The sequence below is a fragment of the Pan paniscus genome, chromosome 5 (genome assembly GCF_029289425.2).
Source record: "Pan paniscus chromosome 5, NHGRI_mPanPan1-v2.0_pri, whole genome shotgun sequence".
NCBI lineage: Eukaryota > Metazoa > Chordata > Mammalia > Primates > Hominidae > Pan > Pan paniscus.
In genome coordinates, this window is record NC_073254.2 from 91,533,496 (window position 1) to 91,556,352 (window position 22,857).

Here is a 22,857-nt window from a genome sequence, read left to right on the forward strand (position 1 = left end):
CTAGCCTTCAGCATCCTACAACATGGCAGCAGCCTGACATCTCCTCTTATTATTGTATTGTAGTCTCTTTAGATCTACTAATATTTCCTTTATATATTTGGGTGCACTGATGTTGGGTGCATAAATATTTATGATTGTTATATCCTCTTGCTGAACCAATTCCTTTATCATTATATAATGGTAAATATTTTGTTTCTACAGTTTTGGATTTAAAGTTAATTTTATTTGATATAAGTGTAGCTTATATTCATCCCTTCACTTTCAGTCTATGTGTGGTCTTACAGGTGAAGTGAGTTCTTGTAAGCAGCATATAGTTAAGTCTTGATTTTTTGAAGAAATATTTAACCACTATATATCTTTTAATTGAATAATTTAATTCATTTATATTCAAGGTTATTATTGATTGATAAGGACTTACTCTAGCCATTTTGTTAAGTGTTTTTCTGGTTGTTTCGTTCTTTCTTTCTCTTTCTTTCATTCGTTCATTCATTCATTCATTTGTTCATTCATTTAACTTTCTGGCTTGCTGGTTTTCTGCAGTGCTAAGCTTTGATTTTTTTTCTCTTTCTCACATTTATGGACTTCAGTATGTAAAACATCCTTTTATCACTGGTATAAAACCCACTTGATCATGGTGTATTATCTTTTTGATATGCTGTTGGATGCAGTTAGCTAGCATTTAGTATTTTGCTGAGGATTTTTGCATCTATATTCATCAGGGATATTGGTCTGTAGTTTTCCTTTTTTATTGTCCTTTTCGGATTTTTGTATTAGGGCAGGACTGGCTTCATAGAATGATTTAGGGAGGGCTCTCTATTTCACTATCTTTTGGAATAGTTTCAGAAAGATTGGTACCAATGATTTGAATATCTGGTAGAATTCAGTTGTGAACCCATCTGGTCCTGGACTTTTTGTTATTGTTGGCAGTTTTTTTTTATTACTGATTTAATCTCACCATTTGTTATTGGTCTGGTCAGAGTTTCTATTTCTTTCTGATTTAATTAGAAGGGTTGTATATATTTCCAGGATTTATCCATCTTCTCTAGATTTTCTACTTTGTGCATGTAAAGGTGTTCGTAGTAGCATTGAATAATTTTTTATATTTCTGTGGTATCAGTTGTAATATATCTCATTTTGTTTCTAATTGAACTTATTTGGATCTTCTGTCTTCTTTTCTTGTTTAGTCTTGCTAGTGGTCTATCAATTTTGTTTATCTTTTCAGAGAACCAGCTTTTTCTTTCTTTTTTTATTTTTTTTATTTCAATTTCACTTAGTTCTGCTGTGGTATTTGTTATATCTTTTCTCCTGCTGGGCTTCAGTTTGGCTTGTTCTTATTTCTCTAGTTCCTTGAGGTGTGATCTTAAATGGTCTATTTGTGCTCTTTCAGACTTTGATATAGGCAGTTAATGCTGTGAACTTTCCTCTTAGCACCACTTTTGCTGTATCCCAGAAGTTTCGATAAGTTGTGTCACTCACTATTACTGTTCAGCTCAAAGAGTTTTTAAATTTCTGCCTTGATTTTATTGTTGACTCAAAGATCATTCAAGAGCAGATTATTTAATTTCCAAATATTTGTATAGTTTTGAAGATTCCTTTTGGAGTTAATTTCCACTTTTATTCCACTGTGGTGTGAGAGGACATAATGTAATTTTGATTTTCTTTTTCTTTTTTTTTTCGAGACAGAGTTTCTCTCTGTCATCCAGGCTGGAGTGCAGTGGTGTGATCTCGGCTCACTGCAACCTCTGTCTCCCGGGTTCAAGTGATTCTCCTATCTCAGCCTCCCTGAGTAGCTGTGACTACAGGCGTGTGCCACCACCCCAGCCTAATTTTTTTTTTTTTTTTTTTTGTATTTTTAGTAGAGATGAGGTTTTGCCATGTTGGCCAGTCTGGTCTCGAACTCCTGACCTCAGGGGATCCACCCACCTTGGCCTCCCAAAGTGCTGGGATTACAGGTGTGAGCCACCATGCCCAACCAATTTTGATTTTCTTGAATTTATTGAGACTTGTTTTGTCACCCATCACATGGTGTATCTTGAAGGATGTTTCATATGCTGATGAAAAGAATGTATATTATGCAGTTGTAGGCTAGAATGTTCTGTAAATATCTGTTAAGTCCATTTGTTCTAGGGTAGTTAAAATTCATTGTTTCTTTGTTTACTTTTTGTCTTGATGACCTGTCTAGTGCTGTCAGTGGAGTATTGAAGTTCCCCACTATTATTGTGTTGCTGTCTATCTCATTTCTTAGGTATAGTAGTAATTGTTTTATGAATTTGGGAGCTCAAGTGTTTTATATATATATATAAAATATCACAATCCTAAATATATATATATTTATTTAGGATAAATATAAATATATATTTATCCTGTTGGACTAATCTTTTATCATTATATAATGTCTCTCTGTTTTTTTTTTATTCTTTTTGCTTCAAGTTTGTTTTGTCTGATATAAGAATAGCTACTCCTGCTTGCTTTAGGTTTCCTTTGGTGGAGTATCTTTTTCCACCCCTTTACCTTAAGTTTATGTGAGCTCGTATGTGTTAGATAGTTTCTTAGAGACAGAAGATACTTGCTGGGTGGATTTTTATCCTTTCTGCCATTTGTATCTTTAAGTGGAGTATTTAGGCCATTTACATCACTCGACATTAGTATTGAGATGTAGGGTACTGTTATACTCATCATGTTAGTTGTTGTCTTAGTATCTTTTGTTTTGTGTGTGAGTTATTGTTCTATAGGCCTTGTAAAATTTATGCTTTAAGGAGATAATATGGTTTGGTTCTGTGTACCCACCCAAATCTCATCTTGAATTGTATTAATCCTTATGTTTCAAGGGTGGGAGCAGGTAGAGATAATTGAATCATGGGCACAGTTTCTCCCATGCTGGTCTTACGATAGTGAGTGAGTTTTCATGAGATTTGATGGTTTTATAAAGGGCTTCCCCCTTCACTTGGCAGTCATTCTCTCTCCTGCCACCCCATAAAGAGGTGCTTCCAACATTATTGTAAGTTTCCTGAGACCTCCCAAGCCATGCCTAACTGTGAGTCAATTAAACCTCTTTTCCTTATAAATAACCCAGTCTTGGGTATTTCTTCATAGCAGCTTGAGAATGCATTAATGCATTAAATTGATACTGCAGAGAGTAGGGTGCTGCTATAAGAATACCCAAAAATGTGGAAGTGACTTTGGAACTGGAAAACAGGCAGAGGTTGAAACAGTTTGGAAGGCTTGAAAGAAGACAGGAAAATGTGGGAAAGCTTAGAACTTCCTAGACACTTGGAGGGCTCAGAAGATAGAAAGATGTAGGAAAGTTTTGAACTTCCTAGAGACTTGCTAAGTGGCTTTGACCAAAACGCTGATAGTGATGTGGACAATGAAGTCCAGGCTGAGGTAGTCTCAGATGGAGATGAGGAACTTGCTGGGAACTGGAATAATGGTGATTCTTGCTACTCTTTAGCAAAGAGACTGATGGCATTTTGCCCCTGCCCTGGAGTTCTTTGGAACTTTGACCTTGAGAGAGATGATTTAGTGTATCTGGCAGAAGAAATTTCCAAGCAGCAAAGCATTCAAGAAGAAGCAGAGCATAAAAGTTTGGAAAATTTGCACCTTGATGGTGCAATAGAAGAGAAAAACCCTTTTTCTTGGGCAAAATTCAAGTATGCTGTAGAAATTTGCATAAGTAATGAGGAGCCAAATGTTAATCACCAAGACAATGGGGAAAATGTTTCCACGGCATATCAGGGACTTTCACAGCAGCCCCTCCCATCACAGGCCAGGAGGCCTAGGAGATAAAAATGGTTTCATGGGATGGTCCCATGGTCCCCTGCTGTGTGCAGCCTAGGGACTTCGTGCCCTGTGTCCTAGGTGCTCCAGCCATGGCAAAAAGGGGCCAAGATACAGTTCTGGCCATGGTTTCAGAGAGTGCAAGCCCCAAACCTTGGCAGCTTCCATGTGGTGTTGAGCCTGTGGGCACACAGAAGTCAAGAATTGAGGTTTGGGAATCTCCACCTAGATGTCAGAGGATGTATGGAAATTCCAGGATGTCCAGACAGAAGTTTGCTGCAGGGAAGGAGCCCTCATGGAGAACCTTTGCTAGGGCAGTGCAGAGGAAATGTAGGGTTGAAGCTCCCACACTGCAGCACTGCCTAGTGGACCTCCAGACCCCAGAATGGTAGATCCACCGACAGCTTGCACTGTGTGCTGGAAAAGTCACACTCAGTGCCAGCCCATGAAAGCAGCTGGGAGAGGGGCTGTTCCCTGCAAAGCCACAGGGGAGGAGCTTCCCAAGGCCATGGGAGCCAACCTCTTGCATCAGCATTACCTGGATGTGAGACATGGAGTCAAAGGAGATCATTTTGGAACTTTAAGTTTAGAAGACTGCCCTACTGGATTTCAGACTTGTATGGGCCTGTAGCCCCTTTGTTTTGGCTTATTTCTCCTTTTTAGAATGGGTATATTCACCCAATGTCTGTACCCCCATTTTATCAAAGAAGTAACTAACTTGCTTTTGATTTTACAGGCTAATAGACAGAAGGCACTTTCCTTGTCTCAGATGAGACTTTGGAATTGGACTTTTGAATTAAATCTGGAACGAGTTAAGACTTTGGGGCGATTTGGGGAAAAACATGATTAGTTTTGAAAACTTGCCTTGTCTCAGGTGAGACTTTGGATTGTGCACTTTTGAGTTAATGAGTTAAAATTTGGGGGACTTTTGAAAGGGCATGATTGTGTTTTGAAATGTGAAGACATGAGATTTGGGAGGGGACGGGGTGGAATAATATGGTTTGGCTCTGTGTCCTCACCCAAATTTCACCTTGAATTCTAATAATCCCCATGCGTCAAGGGTGGGACCAGGTGGAGATAATTGAATCATGGACAGTTTTCCCCATGATGTTCTTGTGATAGCAAGTGAGTTCTCACGAGATCTGATGGTTTTATAAGGGGCTTCCCCCTTCTCTTGGCCCTCATTCTCCTGCTCCTCTGTGAAGAGGTGCCTTCCACCATGATTGTAAGTTTCCTGAGGCCTCCCCAGCCATGAAGAAGTGTGAGTCAATTAAATCTGTGTTCTTTATAAATTATCCATTCCCAGGTATTACTTCAGAGAAGCATGAGAATGGACTAATACAGGAAGTTCTATTTTGGTATATTTCAAGGTTTTTTTCCCAAGATTTAGAACTCATTTTAGCATTTTTTTTGTAATTCTGGGTTAGTAGTGGTGAATTCTCTCAGCCTTTGTCTGAAAAAGACTTTATCGCTCCTTCATTTATGAAGTTTTGTTCATTTATTAAAATCTTTTTTCTTTGTCTTTGTCTGATTGGGTTAATTCTAAAGCCTGCCTTCAAGCTCTGAAGTTTATTCTTCTACTTGTTCTAGTTTAGTGTTGAAACTTTCCAGTGCAGTTTGTATTTCTCTAAGTTTGTCTTTCATTTCCAGAAGTCGTGATTGTTTTTTCTTATAAGATCTATTTTTCTGGAGAATTTTTCATCCATATCTTGTATTGTTTTTTAAATTTCTTTAAGTTGTTTTTCACCCTTCTCTGGTATCCCCTTGAGTAGCTTAATAAACAACCTTCTGAATTATTTATCTGGCAATTCAGAGATTTCTTCTTGGTTTGGATCCATTGCTGGGGAGCTGGTATTATTTTTTGTGGGTGTTACAGAGCCCTGTTTGTTCATCTTACTGGAATTACTTTTCTGGTTCCTTCTCATTTGGGTGAACTATTTTATTAGGAAGTCTGGAACTCAAGGCCTGCTGTTCAGATTATCTTGTCCACAGGGTGATTCCTTGATATGGTGCTCTCCCCCTTCCCCTGGGGATGGGGCTTCCTAAGAGCCAGACTGCAATGATTGTTATTGCTCTTCTGGCTCTAGCCACCCAGTGGGGATACTGGGCTCTGGGCTGGTGCTGGGGAATGTCTGCAAAGAGTACTGTGATGTAATCTGTCTTCAGATCTCCCAGCCATGGATACCAGCACCCGCTCTAGTGGAGGTGACGTAGACTCTGTGAGAGTCCTTGGTTGTAGATATGTTTAGTGTTCTGGCTTTCTCTAATGCTGGTTATGCTAGCAGTGAATTTGTTGTGTGGACACACTCAACACTTCTGGTTGGCCAGGCATGGTGGCTTACGCCTGTAATCCCAGCACTTTGGGAGGCCGAGGCGGGTGGATCACCTGAGGTCAGGAGTTTGAGAACCCTGGTCAACGTGGCAAAACCTCGTCTCTACTAAAAATACAAAAAATAGCCAGGTGTGGTGGTGTGTGCCTGTAGTCCTACCTACTGGGGAAGCTGAGGCAGGAGAATCACTTGAACCCAGTAGGTGGTGGTTGCAGTGAGTGGAGATCATGCCACTGCACTCCATCCTGGGCAACAGACCAAGAATCTGTCTCAGAAGGAAAAAAAAAAAAAACCTCTCGTTATCCAGGATGTTGCAGGCAGTGGAATTAGCTGTTGTCTTCTTCTTCCTAGGATCAGGGTTATTCTGTCATGAGTTGCTATAATAACCTAAGTTGGTTAGTCTCCAGTCAGGATTTGGCACTTTCAAGAGAGCACCAGCTGCAGCCAGGACTTCTTTGTTATTATAATGTTTCTGTAAGTAGATCCAAGATAAGGGGGCACACCAAGCCATGCAGGACCACATGCAGAAGCACCAGGTTGGTCAGGAAGCTGAGGGCACATGATGATTTTTATGTGGCCACATCACCCAATTTTATTTGTCCATTTATAGGCTTCTCAGGATCCTGGCATCTTAGCTATGGATATCCCAATACCTGCCAGTCACAGCACCACAGATGTTGGGTGTCTAGGAGCAGAGAACTCAGAGCAGTGATGACAAGATAAACTATTTCTTTTTTCTTTCAGCACTTTGATTATATTGTCCTATTGTCTGCTGGCCTACAAGGTTCTGCTAAGAAATGTGCTCATAGTCTAATGGGGATTCCCTTATATCTGACTTGACACTTTTCTCTTGCTAATGTTAGAATTCTGTCTTTGTCTTTGACTTTTCAAGTTTGATCATAATGTCCCTTGGGGATGACCTGTTTGCATTGAATTTGACCATTAAGCTTCCTAGGTCTGATGTCTATATCTTTCAGAAGATTTGGGAAATTTTAAGCTATTATTTTGTTAAATAAGCTTCCTGTGCCTTTCCCTATCTCCTCCTTCTGAAAATTGCATAGTGAATATTTACTTAATGGTGTCTCATAAGATCTGTAGGCATTCTTTATTCTTTTTAATTTTTGTTTTCTCTGAATGGGTTATCTCAAAATATCTGTCTTTAAATTCAAAAATTCCTTTTTTTTTTTTGCTTGATCCAGTCTGCTGTTGTAGGTGGTAGTTGTATTGAGTTGTATTGTTCCTTTCATTTATTGAATTCTTCAGCTCTAAGAATTCTGTTTAGTTCCTTATAATAATATCTGTCTCTTTGTTGACTGTCTCATTCAGATTATGAATTATTTTCCTCATTTCATTTCCCGTATTCTCTTGTGTCTCATTGAATTTCCTTAAAATTATTATTTTAAACTCCCTTTCAGGCATTTCCTAAATTTTCTTTTGCTTTTTGAGGTCAGTTATCAGAGAATTATTGTGCTTCTTTGAGGGTGTTATGTTTTCTTGCTTTCTTGTTTCTTGTGTCCCTATCTTGATATCTGGTGGGATATCAACATCTGGTGGGAGAGTTGTTTCTTGCATTTTTATGGGGTAGCTTTTTTAGAGAAAGTTATTTTTTTTTCCTTGCAGATGTGTCCTAGGATGTCAGCTGAGTAGTGTGCATTGGCTTTGGTTCTAGGTAGGTGCAGAGTATGCTTATGGGGTTTCTTCAGCTGTAATCAATGCCAGTGATGCCTGTGAGTTTCTCAGTGGCCTCGGCTATAGAAGTTTGTGGTGGCAGTGGTATGGCTTTGCTGGGGCCAGGACAGTGGGCTGCTTCTCAAACGAAGGGGGTTCATTGGTTTTGCCTCAGCATCCCTGTTGTGCAGAACCACCTGTACACTGGAGAATAGGACACTACATTGGCTTGGGTGTTGGGCTTACAGCTGTTATACTGCCTAGCTTCCAATTATTGATATTGTGGCACTGTAGCCAGGAGTGTGAGCATGGTGGAATGGCAGTGCAGCCTCAGAAATGGAGGAGCACAGTGGCTGCTGTCCCCCTGAGCAGAATGTACTCTAGCAGTGACTTCAGTTTCAATTTGGCAGTGTGCCAGAGCAGCTTGCATCACAGTGGGGTTGATGGGTCCTGGGGGTTTGGGGTGGGTTCCTCCTCTGGAATAATGCAGCCATGTGAACTCCAGGCAGTTCCCTAAACTTGGCTCAGGGCCTTGTATTACTGCGGAATTGTCCAGTAGTAGAGACTTCAGGTATCTACAGTGGTAATGGAGTGGCAAACGGAGGGGGCCTCCTGTTTATCCTGTTTACCTTTTCCCTGCATGGAAGAGTCTTTCTTAGTTTGGAGCTGATCTCAACTAGGGAGATGAGATGGAAGAGGTGTGTCATTTTCTTCCCTTCTCTATGCTACCAATCTGAGTTTCTGTTCTCCATATCATTTTCTTTACCACCTCCACCCCCGCCCATACTCCAGTGCTCTCCTTTAGACTCTAGCTGAAATGTAGTTGCTTATTTATTGTTTTGGTCCTTTTTATGAGGTGACAAGCATTAGGCACCTTTAGTCAGCCATCTTGCTGACATTACTCATCATCTTCATTTTTGACTGGGTTTAGTGCCCGGTTCACTAAGACCTTATCACCTCTGCCATCTGTTGGGCACAGCTCTTAGTAATGAATACCTACCTGCAGATCCTTACATGCGTTTTGGTTGTTTGTTTGTTTGTTTGTTTGTTTTTGCTTGCTCAAGCTTCGTAGGGCAAAGTATAGAGCAAAACGGAGCAGAAGCTAAGAGTGCAGGAAGGAAATAAGAGGTAAAATAATTGGACAGATTTTCTGGTTGGCTCAAATTTTTTTTTTCGAGATCAATTCCAAAATTATTTGCTTAATGGTTTAGGTATTGCAGGACAATATTTGTTTAGACGTAACATTGTAGTAAATTGAATCAATACAAAATCACTCTTAAGTCACTTCCATTTACAATGTACACGAAATATAAGAAAGGTAGCATACGTTGGGCCGGGCATGGTGGCTCACGCCTGTAATCCCAGCACTTTGGGAGGCCAAGGCAGGTGGATCACGAGGTCAGGAGATGGAGACCATCCTGGCTAACATGGTGAAACCCCATCTCTACTAAAAATACAAAAAATTAGCTGGGCGTGGTGGCTGGCACCCGTAGTCCCAGCTACTCAGGAGGCTGAGGCAGAAGAATGGCATGAATCCGGGAAGTGGAGCTTGCAGTGAGTCAAGATCATGCCACTGCACTCCAGCCTGGGGACAGAGCAAGACTCTGTCTCAAAAAAAAAAAAAAGTGTAAGTTAAAACAGGTGTCATAATCATAGTCACTATTCAAAAGCACAATGCAGAATTTGACCATGAAAAGTAATTACATCACTTTGAGTAAACTTTTGAAGCTTTTTGACATTTTGAAGCTAAGAATTTATAAAAGGTTAAAGGATCAAACATTAATTCTAAATAAAGGTTGGTTCATGCATTTTAAGGCAGGTCAGCCTTATATAAATGTACTGTGACCAGACGATGCTGCTACTGTTGTCGTATGAAATGTTTAAAAAGGAAAAATCTTTGTGCTTTGTTGATTCAGAACTATTTATGATGTGCTATCTTTTCCTGTTATCCCCTATTACTTGTGTCTTTGTATTGTCCTTGAATTCTCAAAGGTGACACCTTATTGAGGTTTATCTTTGTATTTGGCAATTTTCTTCTTACTTCTACATGTCTAAAGTAACCATATTTCTAATTTTAAAAAATCATGAGGAAGTTATGCTTTCAATCGAGATGTAATAACAGGAACTGGATTTACAGTCTGGCCAAACAAAAAAAAAGTACAAATATGAAACAATGGTTTTCTTTTTTTTTATTTTATTATTATTATACTTTAAGTTTTAGGGTACATGTGCACAATGTGCAGGTTAGTTACATATGTATACATGTGCCATGCTGGTGTGCTGCACCTGTTAACTCGTCATTTAGCATTAGGTATATCTCCTAATGCTATCCTTTCCCCCTCCCCCCACTCCACAACAACCCCCAGAGTGTGATGTTCCCCTTCCTGTGTCCATGAGTTCTCATTGTTCAATTCCCACCTATGAGTGAGAACATGCAGTGTTTGGTTTTTTGTCCTTGCGATAGTTTACTGAGAATGATGATTTCCAATTTCATCCATGTCCCTACAAAGGACATGAACTCATCATTTTTTATGGCTGAATAGTATTCCATGGTGTATATGTGCCACATTTTCTTAATCCAGTCTATCGTTGTTGGACATTTGAGTTGGTTCCAAGTCTTTGCTATTGTGAATAGTGCCGCAATAAACATACGTGTGCATGAGTCTTTGTAGCAGCGTGATTTATAGTCCTTTGGGTATATACCCAGTAATGGGATGGCTGGGTCAAATGATATTTCTAGTTCTAGATCCCTGAGGAATCGCCACACTGACTTCCACAATGGTTGAACTAGTTTACAGTCCCACCAACAGTGTAAAAGTGTTCCTATTTCTCCACATCCTCTCCAGCACCTGTTGTTTCCTGATTTTTAATGATTGCCATTCGAACTGGTGTGAGATGGTATCTCATTGTGGTTTTGATTTGCATTTCTCTGATGTCCAGTGATGATGAGCATTTTTTCATGTGTCTTTTGGCTGCATAAATGTCTTCTTTTGAGAAGTGTCTGTTCATATCCTTCGCCCACTTTTGGATGGGGTTGTTTGTTTTTTTCTTGTAAATTTGTTTGAGTTCATTGTAGATTGTGGATATTAGCCCTTTGTCAGATGAGTAGGTTGTGAAAATTTTCTCCCATTCCGTAGGTTGCCTATTCACTCTGATCGTAGTTTCTTTTGCTGTGCAGAAACAATGGTTTTCAATGTAGTGGACATCAGGCAATGCATCACAGTGATTCCTGGGAGAGAGGAAATGAACAAGGTGTACAACATTAGAACCTTGAGTGTGTTTCCAGGTTGTGGTGTAGGGAGGGGAACCCAGTGATCTCCCTGGGTTGAGGAGACAGAGCTAACAGTCCAAGAGAATATAGTTACTAGAATTTGCTGGACTAGGATGCAGGATAAGACAGATCTGTACAGAGAAATAACTCTGAAGATCTGAATAAGGTATTCTTTGGTATCTTTGGATATTAGCATTGCAGAAGTAAATATAATGAACTTGAAGTTAAAGTTAAAGAGTCCTGGCCGGGCGCGGTGGCTCACGCCTGTAATCCCAGAAGTTTGGGAGGCTGAGGCGGGTGGATCACAAGGTCAGGAGATTGAGACCATCCTGGCGAACACAGTGAAACCCCATCTCTACTAAAAATACAAAAAATTAGCCAAGCGTGGTGGCGGGCGCCTGTAGTCCCAGCTACTCAGGAGGCTGAGGTAGGAGAATGGGGTGAACCCAGGAGGCGGAGCTTGCAGTGAGCAGAGATCACGCCACTGCACTCCAGCCTGGGTGACAGAGCGAGACTCCGTCTCAAAAAAAAAAAAAAAAAAAAAGAGTCCTGATCAGTGTATTCAAGTGAGCAAACTACTCAAGGTCCAGAAAATAACTCCTTGAAAGGATTAGAGGGAATAGTATCCAGCAATTACACAGGGCTAAGAATAGTGCCAGTTTCTACCTGCTGGAATAAAAAATCTTTACTTAATAGGGCATTGAGTAAAGTACACAGGACCTTTCTTCAGTTGTAGGAAATAGCCATAGACTGAGCACGGCTCCAGTCCTGCATAACAAATCTTAAAAGCAGGATCTGACTTACTCAAACTGTTTGCAGATAATTGTATCCTAGAACAAAAGCTGAGAATATTTATAGCAATACAAAAAATTCAGTCCTCAACAAGGTAACACAATGTCTGGCATCCAATAAAAATTATTATGCATGCAAGAAGCAGAAAATCAAGATCCATAATGAAAAGAATAAGCAATTGAAACTGACCAAGAATTGACATCGAAAATAGAATAGCAGAAGAGGACATTAAACAATTATTATGGTTGTATATAATATGTTCCAAAAGTTAAGTGAATACATGTAAGATATAAAAAATGCCCAAATCAAATTTCTAGAGATGAAAACTGAAATGTGTGAGTTGAAAAGTATGATGGATAGGACTGATGACAAATTAGCATTGTGGAAGAAAATATAGTGAACTTGAAGTTAAAGCAATAGAAATAATTCAAAGTAAAACACACAGAGGAAAAAGAATCAAATAACAAAGTACAGGACATTGATAAGCTGTAGAGAAATATTAAGTGATCTATGTATGCAATTAGAATCCCTGAAGAGAGAGAAAATAAAAAAAATTCGAAGAAATAATGGTCAAGATTTTTCTAAATTGATAAAAGCCATAAACGCACATATTCAAGAAATTCAATAAATCCCAAGCACAAAAATTATGAAGAAAATTGCAAGAAAGCACATTTTTATCAGATTGCTGAAACTACTGGGAAGAGAAAATCTTAAGATCAGCCAGAACAAAAAGACACATAAGAGAAACAAAGAATGACAGAATTTTATTTTCATCAACAATGCAAGTGAGAAGACAGTGAAGCAACATTTTTATGTTATATAAGAAAAAACATTAACCCCAAATTCCATAGTAAAAATATATTTGAAAACTTAAATGAAATAAAAATTTCATAGAATATTTTAAAAAGCTGAAAAAAATTCATCATTAGCAGGTCTGCAATACAGGAAGCATCAAAAAAAGTCCTTTAGTGAGAGGGAGAAATATATCAAATGGAAATACAGATTTACACAAAGAAACAGCAAGCACTGAAAATTATAACTGCATGAATAAGTGTATGAGATTTTTTTTCCTATTGTAAAAAATCTGTTCAAAAAATAATTGGCTGTTAAAACAAAAACAATTGCAAAGTAGTGTGGAGTTTATAGCATTTGAAAATGTAAAACATCTTGTAATAATAACACAAAAGCAAGGATGAGAGTTTGAGTAACGTAACACTGTAACATTCTTATGCTATAACAAAGTAGTATAATATAACTTAAAAATATACTGTGATAAGTTAAAGATGTATACTATAAATCCTACAGCCACTACTAAAATAAAAAATAAAGAGCTAGATTTAATAAGCCAATTGAAGTTGTAATTGAATCACTTAAAACGTTAAATTAATTCAGAAAGGGAAGAAAAAAAACAGATGGAATAAATATAAAACAAATATCAAAATTATAGGTTTAAATCTGACCATATCAATAATAATATTTAATGTAGATTATCTAAACACTTCAATTAAATCAGCAGTTATCAGACTGGATAACAAACCAAGAGTCAGCTCTATGCTGCCTAAAAAAAACACCCTTTAAAAATAAAGATACAAATAGGTAAAAAATAAATAAATGAAAGCTTAGAAAACATATACCATATGAACATTAACTAAGAAAACCTGGAATGGATATATTAGTATCAGAAAAACTCTTGCTCTGAAATCTATGTATAAATATATTCATGGATAAAGAAAGTTATTTCATAATGATAAAGGATCAATTCTTTAGGAAGACTTAGAAATACAAAATGTTTTCATGCATCTAATAACAGCTTCAAAATACATGAAGCAAAACTCATAGATGGAATCTATTAAAAAAATACCAGGACTAATAAATGCTAATGGCAAGGTTACAGGATACAGGATAACTTTTAAAAAAATCAATTGTGTATACTAGCAATAAAAAAATCTGATATTACAATTTAAAATATCATTTAAAATAGCATCAAAATATTTAATACCTGGAAATAAATCTGACAAAAGATGCCCAGGATCCACATACTGAAAATTGCAAAACATAACTGAGAGAAATTCAAGAAGCCCTAAGTAAATAGGGAAACATAATATGTCTATGAGTTCAGAGGCTCAATACTGTTAAGACGTTAAATCTCCCAAATTGGTTTATAGAATCAATTCAATAAAAATGCCGGAGGGGTTTTTGTTTTTGTTTTGCAGAAGTTCAGAAACTGGCATTAAAATTCATGTGAAAATGCAGAGGGTTGAGAATAGACCAAACAACCTTGAAAAAGAAGGAAGTTGTAGAATCAAAATTACCCGACTTCAAGAATCTTATAAAGCTACAGTAATTAAGACAGTGTGGTATTTGCATTAAGAGAGGGAAATAGAATAATGGAAAAGGATAAAGAACTCAAAAATAGATTCACACATGTATGAACAAAGGCTATTCAACAAAGGTGAAGTGTAAATTCAGTTGAGAGAGAATATTGTTTGCACTGAATGATACTGAAAAAAGACCGTATCCATATGCCCAAAAAATAACTTCTGTTTATGTCTCATAACATATATAAAAGTTTACTCAAAACGGATTATAACACTAAATGTAAAACTCAAACCAGGCAACTTATAGAAGTAAGCATATGAGAAAATATTTGTTACTTTGGGTTAGGCAGAATTTGCTGAGATAATATACCAAAGCTATAATTAATTTGACTTCATGTAAATTTAAAACTGCTTTTTCAAAGATACTGTTAAGAGAATGAAAAAAAAAGCCACAGATTTTGAGAAAGTATTTTCAAATCTAATAAAAATCTCGTATCCAGATTACACAAAGAACTCTCAAACTCAAAGTTAAGAAAATGCTATAGGGTGAATATTTGTGCACCCACTCCCAACTCATATCTTGAAATCTTAACCCCTATTGTGACGGTTTATCAATAGGTGATAAATACTCTCATAAAACACACTTAGGAGGGCTCCCTCACCCTTTCTGCCATGTGAGGATATAGGGAGAAGATGATTGTCTGTGAAATAGGCAGCAGGCCCTCACCAGCCACTAAATCTGCTGGTGCCTTGGACTTCCCAGCCTCCAGAACTATGAGAAATAAATTTTTGTTGTTTTTTGCCACCCAGTCTATAATATTTTGTTATAGTATTCCAAATGTGTTAAGACAGAAAACAACCTAAGGTAAAAATTGGAAAAATGCTTGGAGAGACATTTCAGTAATCAAGATATAAGGATGGCAAGTAAGCACACACAAAAAAGATGTTGACCATCAGTGGTCATGAGAGAAATGCAAATAAAAATGACACTATACCATTATAAACATTTTACAATCATTAAAATAAAAAAGACAAACTAAATTTACCAAGTGTTGGCATGTATGTGAAAGAACTAGAACTCATGCATTGCTGGTGGGAATGTAAAAAGTTGCAAACACTTTGGAAAACAATTTGGTACTTTGTTTAAAAGTTAAATAGATACAGTACTTCTCTCTTATCTTCAGTTTTGTTTCCCACAGTTCCAGGTGTCTGCAGTTAACTGTGGTCCAAAAATATTAAATGGAAAACTTTAGAAATAAACAATTCATAAGTTTTAAATCAAGAATTGCACACCATTCTGAGTAGCATGAGGAAATCTTTACCACTCTGCCCTGTTCTGCCTAAGACATGAATCACCCCTTTGTCCAGTATTTGTGTGCTGTATATACTACATGCCCATCAGTCACTTAGTAGCCATCTTGGTTATGAGACCTACTGTCTTAGTATTATTTTATCATATTATTAATTATTATGGTTAATCTCTTACTGTGCCTAATTTATAAATTAAACTTTATCATAAACATGCATGTATAGAATAAAACATAGTACTGTATATATAGAGTCTGATATTATACATGGTTTCAGGCATCCACTGGGGGTCTTGAAACACATCTTCCATGAATAAGGGGATCTATTATAATATATTCCCTACTATACAATCCAGTCATTCTATTCCTAGGTGTTTACCCCAAAGAAATGTAAACATACATTCACACAAAGAGTTTTGTACAAATGTTCATAGCAGCTTTATTTGTAATATTCCCAAGCTGGGAACAACAGAAATGTCCATCCAGATGTGATTAAATAAATATGCTCATGTCCCGATTGTCCAGTTGGATACTACTAATTCATAATAATGAGTAACCTATAGATACATAGTATAACTTTCAGCTGTGTCCAACCCTTGGAATGTGAAAACTTTTTTGCTTATCTGTGGTGGCACATATCACGAAAATTATCCACAAACCTTTTTTTTTTTTTTTTTTAAACTCATCAGCTATAGTCAGTGTTGGTGTATTTTATGTGTGGCCCAAGACAATTCTCCTTCCAGTGTGGCCCAGGGAAGGCAAAAGTTTGGACGCCCATGAATGAATCTCAAAATAATTATGCTGAGTGAAAGAAGCCAGAGAAATGGAGTATAAACCTTGTGATTTTATTTATTAATATATAACTTTCTAGACAATGCGAATGAATCTACAGTGACCAAATTCAGATCATTGTTGCCTGATAATGGGAGATGGGTGAGTGGTATGAGGAAGAATGGGAAGGAGGGACATGAGGAACGTTTTGCCGGTGATAGATACGATCTTTATTTTGATTGTGGTGTGATTTCATAATACACCCATATATATATAATTGGGCACTTTATTTATGTCAATTTTACCTTAAGAAAGCTGTTTAAAAAAAAATACAGGAGAAAGCCAGGAAACAAATGGAGACATACGACGTTAAAATATTTTTTCCTGATTGTTGAATTTATAAGGTTAAATACCTTAGAACATACATTTAATAATTCATTCAACAATCATTTTAAAAACTATCTGAAACTATATAATTCAAGGATATCAAAAATGTATAGTCACGATGTGCATATCCCCAGCTAACTTCTACAGACATTGATAGTTATCTGACAATTCAAACTTTCTAAAACCAAATAATCTTTTTTAGGAGATAAATTTTGTTATTAGATAACATTAGTAGGGTATTACAGAAAGTATCTGTCGTGGAATCTTGGCTCAGATTCCCGCTGTCTCTGTGAACTTTAGCAAGTTACTTTACTTTCCAATATGCAAAGTGGTGCTCCACCTAGATCTTCTGGTGTCCCTTTTACTATCTTGGTGGGCCCTTACCCTGACTTCTGTTGGCCTGCTAGTTCATTTTCACACCCAGCCCCCATCCTTACACCTCCGTGGTCCTTAGCTGATGACTGACAGTTGTGGGAGTTAGAAAGTCTTGCCTGCCATTGCAGAGGTCTCTTGCCATACGAGGTTTCATGAAGCAGGACTTTGACTGAAATCCTGCGAATATCTGGCTTCTTTCTGTCCTTTTCCTTGATTCCCTCACCCTCTTCCCTATTTTGTTGGGAGTTCTTCTTTCAAAAATCGCTCGCACAAGAATCTTCATTTCAGAATCTGATTTTGGGCAGCCAGATTCAGGATAGTCCTCATAAGTAAATGGGGATGGCAAAATGTACCTTGCAAATTTGTTGCTAGAACCATGATATAAGGTCTAAAGCTACTGAAACACAGGGCCTTCATTAAATAGCAAACATCCTCCACTTGCTACCTAGTGCAAGTTAGCTTAGCCTAAATACAGCGTAATAGTAAAGAGAAATATTGTCAAATAGGAAAAAATCATGAGCTTTCTAATCAGAGCCTACTTGGGCTCAAATCTCAGCCATGTCATTTGCTAGCTATGTTGCTTCATAGGTTACATCATTACTTTGTACCTCTTTTTATTCTGTAAAATGGGGATAATAACACCCAAGGTTGATAGAAGTATGTTCTGTATTATAACTGAGACTTAGGTCTGGCATGAGTTAAGCAATATTCCCTCTTCCCTAAGTATCTATTTAAATATCCTGCTTTATCTTTGAAATGAGAAAACTTCTAGGAAATACAAATATGAAATACAAAAACAAACAAACAAAAACAATAAACTAAACAAACAAAACCAAAAATCCCTGAACTTTGTTCACAACCAAGATTCAGAAACAAATAATTTTTAGCTGGCTTGGGCAAAGTATGACAAACAAGACAATTTTGGTGATGTGATTTTGGAAGCCCTGAGAATTCGTAAGGGGGAGAAGAAGTGTAATACAATGAATCCACTTTATTCGCAATGGGAAGTGCTATGAGGGGACCAGTCATTCTGGACAGAGCTCAGGAAATGATTACAAAAAGTTCTGACTCAAGAGTTTCCTGAGAGTTGAAGGTGCTCTCGCAATTTGTAATACTTTAGGTTCCAACTAATTATGCTGTTCCATTCCCCAGAGCATTCCTCAGTGGAGCTGTGGTGGTTTCCATCTCAGTCCTTTCATGCTACCAGATGTCAAGAGCCATCTCAGGAGCAGAGGTGAATTGAGAGGATTCTTTTCTTTTTAACTGTGGTAAGAATACTTAGCATAAGACCTGCCCTCTTAACAAATGTTTAAGTGTGCAATACATTGTAATTTATCAGAGGTATATGTTGTACAGGGAATCTTTAGAGCTTATTCATCTTGTTTAATGGAAACTTTAACCCTATTGATTAATAACTTCCTATTTCATCCTCCCTTCGGCCCCTGGTAACCAACATTCCACGTTGTGATTCTATGAGTCTGACCACTCTAGATACCCTATATAAATGGAATCTTACGGTATTTATCTTTCTGTGACTGGCTTATTTCACTTAGCATAACGTCCGCAAGGCTCATCCATGTTGTCCATTTTGTGGATTTTTTTTTTTTTTTTGAGACGGAGTTTCACTCTCATTGTCCAGGCTGGAGTGCAATGGTGCAATCTTGGCTCACCACAACCTCCGCTCCTGGGTTCAAGCTATCCTCCTGCCTCAGCCTCCCAAGTAACTGAGATTACAGGCATGCACCACCACGCCTGGTTAATTTTGTATTTTCAGTAGAGACGGGGTTTCTCCATGTTGGTCAGGCTGGTCTCGAACTCCCGACCTCAGGTGATCCACCCACCTTGGCCTCTCAAAGCGCTGGGATTACAGGCATGAGCCACCGCACCCAGCCAGAATTTCATTTTTTTAAAGGTTGAATAGTATCCCATTATATGTATATGCCACATTTTCTTTATTGATTCATATTTCAATAAACACTTAGGTTGTTTCTACATCTTGGTTATTATAAATAGTGCTGCAGTGAATATGGGAGTGCAGGTATCTCATTCGGATCCTGATTTCAGTTCTTTCAGATATATACCCAGTCATGGGATTGCTGGATTGGATGGTAGTTCTATTTTTAATATTTTGAGGAACCTCCATACTGTTTTCCATAGTGGCTGCACCATTTTACATTCCTCCCAACAGGGTGCAAGGGTTCCAATTTCTCCACATTCTTACCAATACTTGTTGTCTTTTGTTTTTATGATAATAGCCATCCTTACAGAGGTGTGAGGATATATCATTGTGGTTTTGATTTGCATCTCCCTGATGAATAGTGACATTGAGCATCTTTTTATATATCTGTCGTCCAGTTATATATCTTTGGAGAAATGTCTATTTAAGTTTTTAGCCCAATTTTAAATCAAATTATTAGTTCCTTATGTATATTTTGGAGATTAATGCCTATTAGATATATAGTCTGCAAATATTTCCTCCTACTCCATAGGTTGCTTTTTTTTTTTTTTGAGACAGAGTCTTGTATCATTCAGGCTGGGGTGCAGTGGTACACTCTTGGCTCACTGTAACCTCTGCTTCCTGGGTTCAAGCAATTGTCATGCCTCAGCCTTCCAAGAAGCTGTGTTTACAGGTGTGCACCACCACACTTGGCTAATTTTTGTATTTTTAGTAGAGATAGGGTTTTGCTATGTTGCCCAGGTTAGTCTGGAACTCCTGGCCTCAAGCAATCCACCTGCCTTGGCCTCCCAAAGTGCTGAGATTACAGACATGGGCCACTGCGCCTTGCCTAGTTTGCATTTTCATTCTGGGAAGATTCTGCTTTTCGTGGATGCAGAGGTTGGGGAGGCAGAGGCATCCAGGGCAGTGCAGAGGGCAGGCAACACTGGTGAAAGATGAAGGGAAGAAGCCAATGATAGGTGATCACTCAGTGAGTTCATGAACACATATTGTACATACTATATATTCAGCAATACATGAATGGAGGTTTTCAAGAGATTAGGAATTCTGTAGTGAGCAGGTGGGACACAGAGAAAAAAGACTGGATATTAACATTAATACAGCCTCATTCTTATCCATGGGCATTTGAGACCTAGGTACATTCACGTTACGTAAGAATCAAGTGAGAAAATAACTATAAAAGGCTTAGTACTAGCCTAACTATACTAGGCACTTATTTTCTTTATTGCTTGCTCTCTTATATCTTACATATATAAGAGCAAGCTATATATATATGTGTGTGGGTATATACATATATACATACATACATATGTACATATATACATATATAGTATGTATACACATACATATATATGTATGTATATGTATATATGTACATATATGTATATGTATACACGTACATATATATGTATATGTATACACGTACATATATATGTATATGTATACACGTACATATATATGTATATGTATACACGTACATATATGTATATGTATACACTTACATATATATGTATGTATATACACATACATACATACATATATACATATATACATACATATATATACACATATATATACCCACACACATATACATATATATATACACTCATTCTAATTGACATTTTTAGAAGAAATAAAATGGCATGAAAGGTATTAAAGAGGCTAGAAAATAACAGGAAAAAGTGTACTCACTTCTAAATTAGATGAACATATTTTATCACATAAGCTTCATGAAGAAAAAGCCTTGTAATAAGGTTTAATACTTGAACCTAAATTTCTTCAATAATTCATAATAGAAAAGCCTTGAAAAATATGGTATCATGCCCAGATTTATTACTTTAAAATGTGAATAAGAATATTCACTTTTTTAACCTCTCCTCCCAAATGAGCCATTTAGAAACAGCGCAGCAGTCTAGAACCCAACAGTTTGCAGCCTGTATTTCACAGAGCCTTAGGGTTTCCCAAAAAAGGTATGAAAGGTGTGAAATTGTTAAAAGAAAGTATTGGTGAAAGGAGAATGATCCCTTTACACGTTTTCTGTTTTAAGTACTGTGACTCAAGGCAAGATTTCATTTGAAAAAATAATTCTGCTGTTGAAAAATAAAGAGAACAAAAAGAAGAGGAATAAAAGCCATCATTATAACAGAAAGATCATTGACTAGGAATCAAGACGTGGGATATAATCTAGCCATGTGATTTTAGGCACATAATTTACATTTTGAATTTTGACCTGCAAAGATTGAGAGCAACATAGCTTCTTTAACACTATTAAAGGACAGTAGAATGGATTAACAAGTGATGCTAGTTTCAGCTTAAAAAAATAATTTGAATTTCAATTTCTTAGATATGTTCAAGTGACTATAATTAGAACATCTATACCAAGTATTTGTTTTTAAAATTATGCTAATATTAATATCTTGCCTATCAATAAAAGTTACTATTTATTGAAGTATTATTTCATTTAACTGAATTCTTCCCAGAACCCTATGAGTTTCCATTATCTCCATTTTATTAATAAAGGACAATGAAGCTCTGAGATATTCAAAGACTTGCCAAAATTAATTGTTCTCCAGGCCTTTATGAGCGATGAGTCTCTCCTTTCTACCCCACAGGCAGTCTTCTTTTAGGATCATTTTGGACCAGCGGTGGAATTTATTTGTGGAATAAATACCTGAGTGTCAAGGATACTTTGGGTTTCTGTAATTTAATGAATCAGTGTATATTGGAATCAGTTTTAGGAAGAACATATACATGATGACCATATGGTCAAGATTTTCTTGAACAGACTCCATTCCAAGTGTTTTCCACCTGCTTTATTAAAGTATAATTGAGAAATAAAAAATGTATGTATTTACAATGTAAAATCTGATGCTTTGATATCTGTATACATTTTGAAATTATTAAATCAACCTTATTAGCAACTTTTATCTCACATACCTATTTTTTGTGATGAGAACTATTAAAATCTAATTTCTTAGCAATTTCAAGTATACAATACATTATTACGAATTATAGTGACTATACTGTACAATAGATCTTCAGAATGTATTCATCTTAACTGAGACTTTGTACTCTTTAACCAGCATCTCCCCTCTTTCCACGCCCACAACCCTTGGCAACCACCATTCTAGTCTCTGCTTCTGTAAGTTTGACATTTTTAGATTCCATATATAAGTGAGATAATGAATTGCAACTGTTTCTCCCCATTTGTTCACTAAAGGCAGAATTTCATTAAATATAACTTGCTTGGCTAGATAAGTGGGAGAGCAGAGCTGAGATTCAAACCTTCATCAGGTTCAAATAGCTATGCTATTAATATTTGGCTTCCCAATACTTTCTTATCCAGTGAGTTTTAACACAACTTACTATCAACACTTTAATTCCAAAATAGTAATCCAGTTACAAAAATCAAACTAAAAGGATCTTAAGACATTGAGCTTCTTCCTCTCCCTTTCAGACTTGACTTGTTTAAGTGCTGCATCATTAATCCTAACAGAGATCTTATGTCTGAGCAACTTCTAAACTATTCAGTAACTATATTAACTCATTCTCTAAATTGTGGTGTCTGGATTAATGAGGTATATTTCTATGTACATAGAGTTATGTAAAATGCTGTGCATCAATAAAATACATTTATACAATTTATTAGGCTTTCTTATTCTTGGGTTGTTTGTTACTGGATAAATTACATTAAATGATGAATTTACTCTCACTATTTGAGACAATGGGAAGATGAACATCTTTGAAACATAGCTCAAAGTTATAACATTCAGTCAATCACATAGTTTATTGTTACTTTAATTTCGCTTCTGAGATGGTAAGTTATTTTTCCTGATTGTTAATCCAATATTATAGCTGGGTCTAAACTCTCACAGATCCCCTAAGCCTAAATATTTAATATATT

General features: G+C 36.9%; 1 long non-coding RNA gene across 1 annotated transcript in view; it reads left to right on the forward strand.

Moving 5' to 3' along the window:
* Positions 1-4,466: 4,466 nt before the first annotated feature.
* Positions 4,467-22,857, forward strand: part of LOC134730601 (uncharacterized) — a 38,892-nt gene continuing 20,501 nt past the window's right edge. The window contains exon 1 of the long non-coding RNA XR_010112442.1: positions 4,467-18,264. This is a non-coding gene — a long non-coding RNA (uncharacterized LOC134730601). The remainder of the gene's footprint in view (positions 18,265-22,857) is intronic.